The sequence below is a fragment of the Colobus angolensis genome, unplaced genomic scaffold (assembly GCF_000951035.1).
Source record: "Colobus angolensis palliatus isolate OR3802 unplaced genomic scaffold, Cang.pa_1.0 Scaffold126, whole genome shotgun sequence".
In the NCBI taxonomy this organism is placed as follows: domain Eukaryota; kingdom Metazoa; phylum Chordata; class Mammalia; order Primates; family Cercopithecidae; genus Colobus; species Colobus angolensis.
In genome coordinates, this window is record NW_012113808.1 from 9,728,801 (window position 1) to 9,738,959 (window position 10,159).

The 10,159-nt window shown below is 36.2% G+C and overlaps 1 long non-coding RNA gene across 1 annotated transcript in view; it reads right to left on the reverse strand.

Annotated features, from left to right (window-relative positions):
- The window catches only part of LOC105505564, a 12,448-nt gene extending 2,423 nt beyond the window's left edge, over positions 1-10,025 (reverse strand). The window contains exons 1-2 of the long non-coding RNA XR_001000767.1: positions 9,911-10,025; positions 8,496-8,676 (exon numbers count right to left, since the gene is read on the reverse strand). This is a non-coding gene — a long non-coding RNA (uncharacterized LOC105505564). The remainder of the gene's footprint in view (positions 1-8,495; positions 8,677-9,910) is intronic.
- Between the last annotated feature and the right edge of the window lie 134 nt (positions 10,026-10,159).

The following is a 10,159-nucleotide window of genomic DNA, read 5'->3' on the forward strand; positions in this document are numbered from 1 at the left end:
GTCTCAGCCCAAAATCTCCTTAAGCTGATAAGCAACTTCAGCAAAGTCTCAGGATACAAAATCAATGCACAAAATTCACAAGCATTCTTATACACCAATAACAGACAAACAGAGAACCAAATCATGAATGAACTCCCATTCACAATTGCTTCAAAGAGAATAAAATACCTAGAAATCCAACTTACAAGGGATGTGAAGGACCTCTTTAAGGAGAACTACAAACCACTGCTTAATGAAACAAAAGAAGACACAAACAAATGGAAGAATATTGTATGCTTATGAAAAGGAAGAATCAGTATCATGAAAATGGCCATGCTGCCCAAGGTAATTTATAGATTCAATGCCATCCCCATTAAGCTACCAATGACTTTCTTCACAGAATTGGAAAAAAAACTACTTTAAGTTCATATGGAACCAAAAAAGAGCCTGCAGTGCAAAGACAATCCTAAGCAAAAAGAACAAAGCCGGAGGCATCACCCTACCTGACTTCAAACTATACTACAAGGCTGTAGTAACGAAAACAGCATGGTACTGGTACCAAAACAGAGATATAGACCAATGGAACAGAACAGAACTCTCAGAAATAATACCACACATCTACAACCCTCTGATCTTTGACAAACCTGACAAAAACAAGAAATGGGGAAAGGATTCCCTATTTAATAAATGGTGCTGGGGAAACTGGCTAGCCATAAGTAGAAAGCTGAAACTGGATCTCTTCCTTACACCTTATACAAAAATTAATTCAAGATGGATTAGAGACTTAAATGTTAGACCTAAAACCATAAAAACCCTAGAAGAAAACCTAGGCAATACCATTCAGGACATAGGCATGGGCAAGGACTTCATGACTAAAACACCAAAAGCAACGGCAACAACAGCCAAAATTGACAAATGGGATCTAATAAAACTAAAGAGCTTCTGCACAGCAAAACAAACTACCATCAGAGTGAACAGGCAACCTACAGAATGGAAGAAAATTTTTGCAATCTACTCATCTGACAAAGGGCTAACATCCAGAACCTACAAATAACTCAAACAAATTTACAAGAAAAAAAACAAACCACCCCATCAAAAAGTGGGCAAAGGATATGAACAGACACTTCTCAAAAGAAGACATTTATGCAACCCACAGACATATGAAAAAATGCTCATCATCACTTGCCATCAGAGAAATGCAAATCAAAACCACAATGAGATACGATCTCAAGCCAGTTAGAATGGCGATCATTAAAAAGTCAGGAAACAACAGGTGCTGGAGAGGATGTGGAGAAACAGGAACACTTTTACACTGTTGGTGGGACTGTAAACTAGTTCAACCATTGTAGAAGACAGTGTGGTGATTCCTCAAGGATCTAGAACTAGAAATACCATTTGACCCAGCCATCCCATTACTGGGTATATACCCAAAGGATTATAAATCATGCTGCTATAAAGACACATGCACACATATGTTTATTGTGGCACTATTCACAATAGCAAAGACTTGGAACCAACCCAAATGTCCATCGATGACAGACTGGATTAAGAAAATGTGGCACATATACACCATGGAATACTATGCAGTATTTACTCATCCATAAAAAAGGATGAGTTCATGTCCTTTGTAGGGACATGGATGCAGCTGGAAACCATCATTCTCAGCAAACTATCACAAGGACAGAAAACCAAACACCGCATGTTCTCACTCATAGGGGGGAATTGAACAATGAGAACACTTGGACACAGGAAAGGGAATATCACACACCAGGGCCTGTTGTGAGATGGGGGTAGTGGGGAGGGACAGCATTAGGAGATATACCTAATGTAAATGACGAGTTAATGGGTGCAGCACACCAACATGGCACATGTATACATATGTAACAAACCTGCACGTTGTGCGCATGTACCCTAGAACTTAAAGTATAATAAAAAAAAGAAAAAAGAAAAAAAGAAAAAGTGGGACTCAAAATGAGGACCTGCTTCCCATTGGGATCAGTTGCACAAAGTTTAGGTCTTCAGTATGTAATAATCCCATCATCTCAATCTGTTTATTTTTATTGTAATAGTGTTAATATTTGCATTGTACCAATGGTTTATTGTTTTCATGTGTATTAAACTATTTGATCTTCATAGCAAAAAAAATTGGAAATTTTTTTTAATTTGCATTCTTCCAAATATTTTATCTTCACCTTTGCCTCTTGAATGCCTCATGCCTTGTAGTGACAGTGGTGGCTACATATTTTTCTACTGTGGCCTTGGCACATTTCTTAAGCTAATTACAAAACTTAGATATGCAAGAGTACCTTCAGCATTGCAAATAATGAGCACATCTTGTCTTCCAGATCTAGATGCCAAGAGAGACTATCTCCCAAGATTACAGATTCCCACAATTGAGAGGTTTGTGTCAGCAACCACAATACTCTCAAAGATGTAAATCAGATTATACCCCTCCACGACTTTCCAATGCTATTAGAGTAAAATACAAACTCCTTACCTTACTTCCAAGGTCCTACATAATCAGGTCCCTTCTCACCCTGTGATCTCACCTCCTACCACTTTCCTGTTCATTCATTATGCACCAATCATCCTAGCCACGTGTCTTCCTCAAGTATAACAAGGTCTTTCCCCATGTTTGATATTTCCTCCTGCCTGGAATGATCTTCTGCAGATATTTTCATTGATGGCTGCTTCCTATCATTCAGATGAGAGTGGATATTTTTATCTTGTTCCTGATCTTAGCGGGAACAAAATGCTCAGTTTCTCATCATTTACTGTGATTTTAGGTGTAGCGTTTTTGTAGATGCTCTTTAGAAAGTTTGAGGAAATTTCCCTTTATTCCTCATTTGCTGAGAGATTTCGTCATGAATGAGTGTTGGGTTTTGTCAAATGCTTTTTCTACATCTATTAAAATGATCACATTATGTTTTCTTCTTTAGCCTGTTGATGTCATTGATTACATTGATTTTTAAATGTTGAACTACTTTGCCTACCTGGAATAAATCTCATTTTGTAGTGGCATATAATCCTTTTTATACATTGGTGGATTTGATTCACTAATTTTGTTGAGGATTTTTGCATCAATCTTCATGAGAGATCTGAGTCTGTAGTTTTTCTTTCTTATAATGTCTGTTTTTGGCATTAGGATAATGATGTCCTTATAGAATGAGTCAGGAAGTGTTCCCTTTGCTTCTATTTTCTAGAAGAGATTGTGGAGAATTGGTACCATTTCTTGCTTAAATATTTGGTACATTTCACCAGTGAAACAATCTGGGCTTAGTGATTTCTTTCTTGGAAGGCTATTAATTAGTTTAATTTCTTTAATAGATACAGGTCTATTCAGATTGATTTTCAAGGAGGCAGTGCATTTTATCTAAGTTAACAAATCTATGTGCATAGAGCTGTTCATATTACTTTTTATTATCTTAAAACATTTGTGGGATCAATAGTGATGATTCCTCTTTCATTTCTGATACTGGTAATTCGTGTTTTCTTTCTTTTGTCCTTGGTTGATTTGGCTTGAAGATTATTGATTTTATTGATCTTTTCAAAGAACCAGCTGTTTAGTGTCATTGATTTCCTCTATTATTTTCCTGTTATCAATTTCATTGATTTCTCCTCTAATTTTTATGTTTCTTTTCTTCTGCTTACTTTAGGTTGAAATTGCCCTTCTTCATTTAGCTTCCTAAAATGACAGCTTAAATTACTGGCTTTGATTATTTCTTCTTTGCTAATAAACAGTCATCCCTCCATACCTATGGGTTGTGCATCTGCAGATTCAGCCAAATGCAGATCGAAAATGTTTGAAAAAGTAAAACCAATAAAAATAATACAAATTAAAAACCAATACTCTACAACAACTATTTACATAGCATTTACAGTGTATTAGACATTATAAGTAATTAGAGATGATTTAAAGTATATAGAAGAATGTATGTAGGTTATATGCAAATATGACACCATTTTATATAAGGAACTTGAACATCTGCAGATTTTGGTCTCTGCAGGAGGTCCTGGAACCAATCTCCATGGATACTGAGAAATGACCGTATGTAATTAATGTTATAAATTTCCCTCTAAATATTGCTTTTGTTGCATCCCACAAATTTTGATAAGTTGCATTTTCATTTATTTTGAATATTGTCTAATCTATCTTGAGACTTTTTCTTTGATACATGTTATTTAGAAGTATATTGCTTAATCTCCAAATATTTGGAGACTTTCCAGGAATCTTTCTGTTACTTATTTCTAGTTTACTTCCTGTATAGTCTGTGAATATAATTTGTGTAATCTCTATACTCTTAAAAGTTGTTTTTCGTTTTTTTTTTTTTGTTTGCTTGTTTGTTTTTGAGACAGAGTCTTGCTCTGTCACCCAGGCTGGAGCGCAGTGATGCAATCTTTGCTCACTGCAACCTCCACCTCCCAGGTTCAGGCAATTCTCCTTTCTTAGCCTCCCGAGTAGCTGGGATTACAGGTACCCACCATCACACCCAGATAATTTCTGAATTTTTAGTAGAGACGAGGTTTCACCATGATGGCCAGATTCATCTCAAACTCCTGACCTCAGGTGATCCACCTGCCTCGGCCTCCCAAAGTGCTGGGATTACAATGTAGGAATGAGCCACTGTGCCCGGCCTGTAAAGTTGTATTTTGCAGCTCACATGTAATCTATTTTGATATATATCCATTAAAGCTTGAGAATAATGTGTATTCTGCCATTGTTGAAATATTCTATAAATTTCAATTACATCAAGTTCATCTAGATCAAATGTATAGTACTATTCAGTTCAACTATACCCTTACTGACTTTCTGCCTGTTTGACCTATGAATTACTTACTGAAAGATGTTGAAGTTTGCAACTATTACAGTAGACTTGCCTATTTGTCTCATGTAATTTAACCCTTTGTTGTTAGATGCATGCTAAGGATTGTTATATCTTCTTGGAGAATTGATTTCCTTATTATGTAATGCCTCTCTTTATCTTGATCATTTTCCTTGTTCTGAATTTTGTATTGTCTGAAATCAATATAGCTACTTCATCTTTCTTTTGATAAGTGTTAGCATGGTATATCTTTTTCCATCCCCTTAATCTATATATGTCTTCATATTTAAAGTGGGGTTTTTGTAAATGACATATAGTTGGGTTTTTTTTTTTTTTATTTACTCTGATAATCTCCGTCCTTTAGTTGATGTTTTTAGATCATTTACATTTAAGGTGACTATTGATGCAGTTAGATTAATATCTACTGTGTTTGCAACTGTTTTGTATTTATTGCATACATTGTTACTTTTTTCATATCTTTTTCTGCCTTGTCTTGTTTTTGAACATTTTATACTATCCATTTTATCTCCTCTCTTAGAGATAGCAGTTACACCTCTTTTTGAAAAAAGTTACTTGCTCTAGAGTTTGCAATATACATATTTAACAAACTTAAAACTAACTTCAAATAACAGTATATTGTTTCACATGTGGTGCAAGGTACCTAAGAACAGATTTTTCCCAATTCTTTCTTTCTGACCCTTATGACATCATTGTCATTCACTCCACTTATCCATATGCTAGATATTGTTTCTATTATTACTTTAAACAGTTTAAAGTTTAGTGTTTAGATAAGAAAAATAAAAGAATTTATTTTATCTTCATTTATTCCTTCTTTAACATTCCGTTTTTAAATATAAAACTAAGTTTCTGACCTATGTCATTTTCCTTCTCTCTGAAGAACTTCTTTTAATATTTCTTATAGGGTGGATCTGCTTGCAATGAATTCCTTCAGTTTTTGTTTTTCTGAGAAAGTAATTTTTCTTCACTTCTGAGGGATAATTTCATTGGATGTAGAATTATAGGTTACAGGGTTTTGTGGGGTTTTTTTTTACAATACTTTAAATATCTCACTCTATTTTGTATGGTTTCTGACAATAAATCTGCTGCAATTCTTGTCCTTAATCTCCCATCTGGCTGCTTTCAATATATTTTTGCCTTTGGTTTTTTGAAATTTGAATATGATATGCCCTGGTGTAGATTTTTCGTGATTATCCTGTTTGGTGTTCTCTGAGCTTTCTGGATCTGTAGTTTGCTATCTATAATTAATTCTGAAATGTTATTGTGCCTTTATTAGTTCAAATGTTTCTTCTGTCCCATTCACTCCTTCTTCTCTTTTGGTATTTCAACAATGTGTATATTACACCTTTTGAAATTGTTCCACAGTTCTTGGGTGTTCTGTTCTTTTTTAAAATTCACTTATCTTTTATTTCAGTTAGGGAGTTTTCTGCTTACCTATCTTCTAGCTCAGTGGAATTTTTCTTCTGTTAAGCCATGTGTACTGATGATCCCATCAAAGGCATTCTTTGCTTTTAATATAGTGTTTTTGATTTTTAGCATTTCCTTTTCTTTCTTAGAGTTTCCATTTCTCTGTTTACATTACCCTTCTGTTCATGCATGTTGTCTATTTTTTTCCACTAGAACCCTTAAATATTAACCATAACTTCCTGGTTTGATAATTCCAACGTCTGTGTCATATCTGAGTCTGATTCTTATGCTTGCTTTATCTCTTCAGACTTTCTGCTTGTCTTTTAGCATATCTTGTAAATTTTTGTTGAAAGCTAGACATGATCAGATAATAGGAACTGAGGTAAATAGGCCTTAAGTGTGAGGTTTTGTTTTAATATGGCTAGGAGGTGGGTTGTATTTGATGTTTGCTGAAGTTGCACATGCCATAAGCTTCCAATTTCTCTAGTGTCCCTGTTTTCCTTTCTATAGTATTTAGGCTTCCCTGTATTCGTCAGGGTTCTCTAGAGGGACAGGACTAATAGGATAAATGTATATATGAAAGTTAGTTTATTAAAGAGTATTGGCTCACACAATCACAAGGTGAAGTCCCACAACAGGCCATCTGCAAACTGAGGAGCAAGGAAGCCAGTTCGAGTCCCCAAACCTCAAAAGTAGGGAAGCCAACAGCAGTCTTCAGTCTGTGGCCGAAGGCCCAAGAGCCCCTGGCAAACCACTGGTATAGGTCCAAGAATCCAAAAGCTGAAGAACTTGGAGTCTGATGTTCGAGGGCAGGAAGCATCCAGCGTGGGAGAAAGATGGAGGCCAGAAGACTCATCCAGTCTGGTCTTTCCATGTTCTTCTGCCTGCTTTTATTCTAGCTGTGATGGCAGCTGATTAGATTGTGCCCACCCAGATTGAGCATGGGTCTGCCTCTCCAAGTCCACTGATTCCAATGTTAATCTCCTTTGGCTGCATCCTCACAGACACATCCAGGATCAATACTTTGCATCCTTCGATCCAATCAAGTTGACACTCAATATTGACCATCATACTTCCTAAGGACTCCCCTTCAAGAGAGTCTGTGTTTTTCAGCTCCTTCAGCTATAATTCACTGTTATAATAGAGCCTGATTGTTATGGGAGTGAAGTACGAAGGAAGAGAATCATTCATTCTAGAGTCTTATGATTAAATTTCAGTTTTTTAGTTGGCCTGTGTTCCTAGGCTGTGACTTTTACAAGTGATTTTCAGGTTGTCCCTCCATCCCAGTAGGTGAAACAGAAAGGCTCGAGAGGCAGCTAGAGTTGAAGAAACTGTCCTTCCCCTACATAGGATAAGGCCATGGTAATGTATTTTCCCCTGGAGAGTAGGCCTTTGTCATGAGAATGTTCTAGGCCTATTTTTATAATGGTTACTTTCCGCCTCTATCTGCAGAACTTTTTCATGTCTCCCAACTGAAACTATGCACACTAAACACAAATTTCCCATTTTCCCTTCCCTTCAGCCCCTGGCAACCACCATCCTGCCTTCTAACAATGTAGTCTTTTACATTTGCCATAATGTTTTTGAGTTTCCTCCATGTTATGGTATGTATCAGTATTTCATTCCTTTTTATCACAGAATAGAATTCATTGTATGGATATAACACATTTTATTTATCTACTCAGTAGTTGATAGACATTCGGGTTGTTTCTACCTTTGACTATTATAAATATTATTGCTATAAAAATGTGCATACAAGTCTTTGTGTCAACCTATGTGTTTATTTATATTGGTTAGATTTCTATGCACAGAATTGTTGGTTTGTGCGTAATTTTTAAGAAGCTAACAATCTGTTTTCAAAAGTAGCAGTACCGTGTTATGTTCCCACCAGCAATGTATGAGAATTCCAGCTTCTCTACAGCTCTGTTAATACTTGGTATTTTCTGCTGTTTTTGTTATAACCATTTAGTGAATGTATACTGTTATCTCATTGGCATTAATTTCCATTTCCTGAATGACAAATAACTGTTAAGAACTTTTCGTTTTCAGATTGAATATCTCTTATCCAAAATGCTAGGGACCCAAAGTATTTTGAATTTTCTATTTTTCTCAGGTTTTTAAATGTTTGCGGAATACATACCACGTAAGTATTCCTAATCCAAAAATCTCAAATCCAAAATGCTCCAAAGAGCATTTCCTTTTCATACAATTGTTGCTGGGCAGAATGGGTGGGGGAATATTGCAGATGTGGAAGTCCAATTCTCTTACCACCTGCTTGGAGTTTTTTTCCAAAGAAGGTTTTTTTTCTTTATGGCCCTAGGATCTGTCTCATCCTCATATTTGAATTCTGGACTGTTGCTGGGGAAAATCACAGCTCTGCAAATTCTTGGTTTTCTGTGGGGAGAGTGAAACCAGCTTGCTTCTGTACTGCCACTTTAAAACCAGATGTCTGCCAAAAAAATTTATTTTAATGGTAATAATTAGCATAAAATTTGCTTTTAGGACCATTGTAAGCCACAAAGATAACTACAGTAGCACAATTTGTAAATGGGGCTGATAGGGAGTGGCACATAAATAGAAATCCTAAAGGCTGAACATGTAAAATCACAACTACTTTTATGCCTGTATTTATCTGGTCTAACATGGCAGTAAACCAAATATGTTTTGATAAAGTAACAGTAAAATGTTATAATGATTGCCACACCCTTTTTTTTTCTTTTTGAGGAATCAGGAAAATGCAGAGCAGAACAAATCAGTTCTGTTTTAGACTCTACCCCCTCCCTGGTTCCAGGCTAAACAATACCCAGGTAACAAGTATAAATAAATGATGTCACAAAGAATTACACAATACCCAAGCTGATGCAATTTAAAAAAAAAAAAAAAAAGACATGAAAATTGTAGAGAAATTTTGTCAAGATAATGTGCCAATAGGGTAAGGACTGAACGAAAAGACAGAGGAGTCAAAGATGACTTACAGCTTTTAGCTTGTGCAAATGAAAGAACGGCAGTTTACTGAGATCCAAGAGAACCAGGGTGTGTGACCAGAACTCGATAAGTTGTTTTTCGACTGTGTTATGATTAATTAAGCAATCAAGTAAATACGGAAATAGGCAGTTGAATATGTAAGTTTGGAACTCAGATAATAAAGGACTAGATATATATAAATTTGAAAGTGATCAGTGTAGACACGGTTCATAAAGCCACGGGGCAGGGTGAAGACAGAGAGGAAATGTAGTTAAGGAAAAAAAGAGAGAGACTGGAGAACTTAGCCCCAGGATTACACCTTAGGTTACACCTAAGTTTAGCTGTCAGGAAGAAGATGAAGAAACAGCAAAGGAGATCCAGGAGTAACCAGTGAGGTAAAGAAAAAGAACCAGAAAGAAGCATGTTCCAGAAGCCACGGGAAGAACATGTTTCAATAAAAAATGCTCAGCTGTATCAAACCTGCTGTTGACATGTGAAATACAAACAGGATTAGGAATCACTGTTTTGACAGTAGTTTAAGTGGAATGATGGGAATTCTAAACTAAATAGGAGAAGAGAAAGTAGACATAGCAGTACTGACAGTTCTTTTACTCCAAAGGGGAAAGAAGAAATGGGGCAGGAGGTAAAATGGCACAGGAATTCAAGTAGAGGAGCATTTATCATAGAACTAGTGAAGTTTAAGTTTCAGGGCTTCTCACCTGTGCAGGCCACTTCTATGGCCCTGGGAGGGCTCCTAACAATGTATTTATGTATATGTGAAAATAAGTTTTTTTTAAACAATTTCCAAAAGTAAAACATTTTAACTAAAATAAGTGAAACTAGTAGGCCTTACAAAACCTAAACAGTTAGCACCAGGTGGCCCTAGATAGGGTCTCACCCTGCCTAGATAGGGTCCCACCCTGCCTCGATAGTGTTCCACCCTGATAGGGTCCCACCCTGCCAATTCC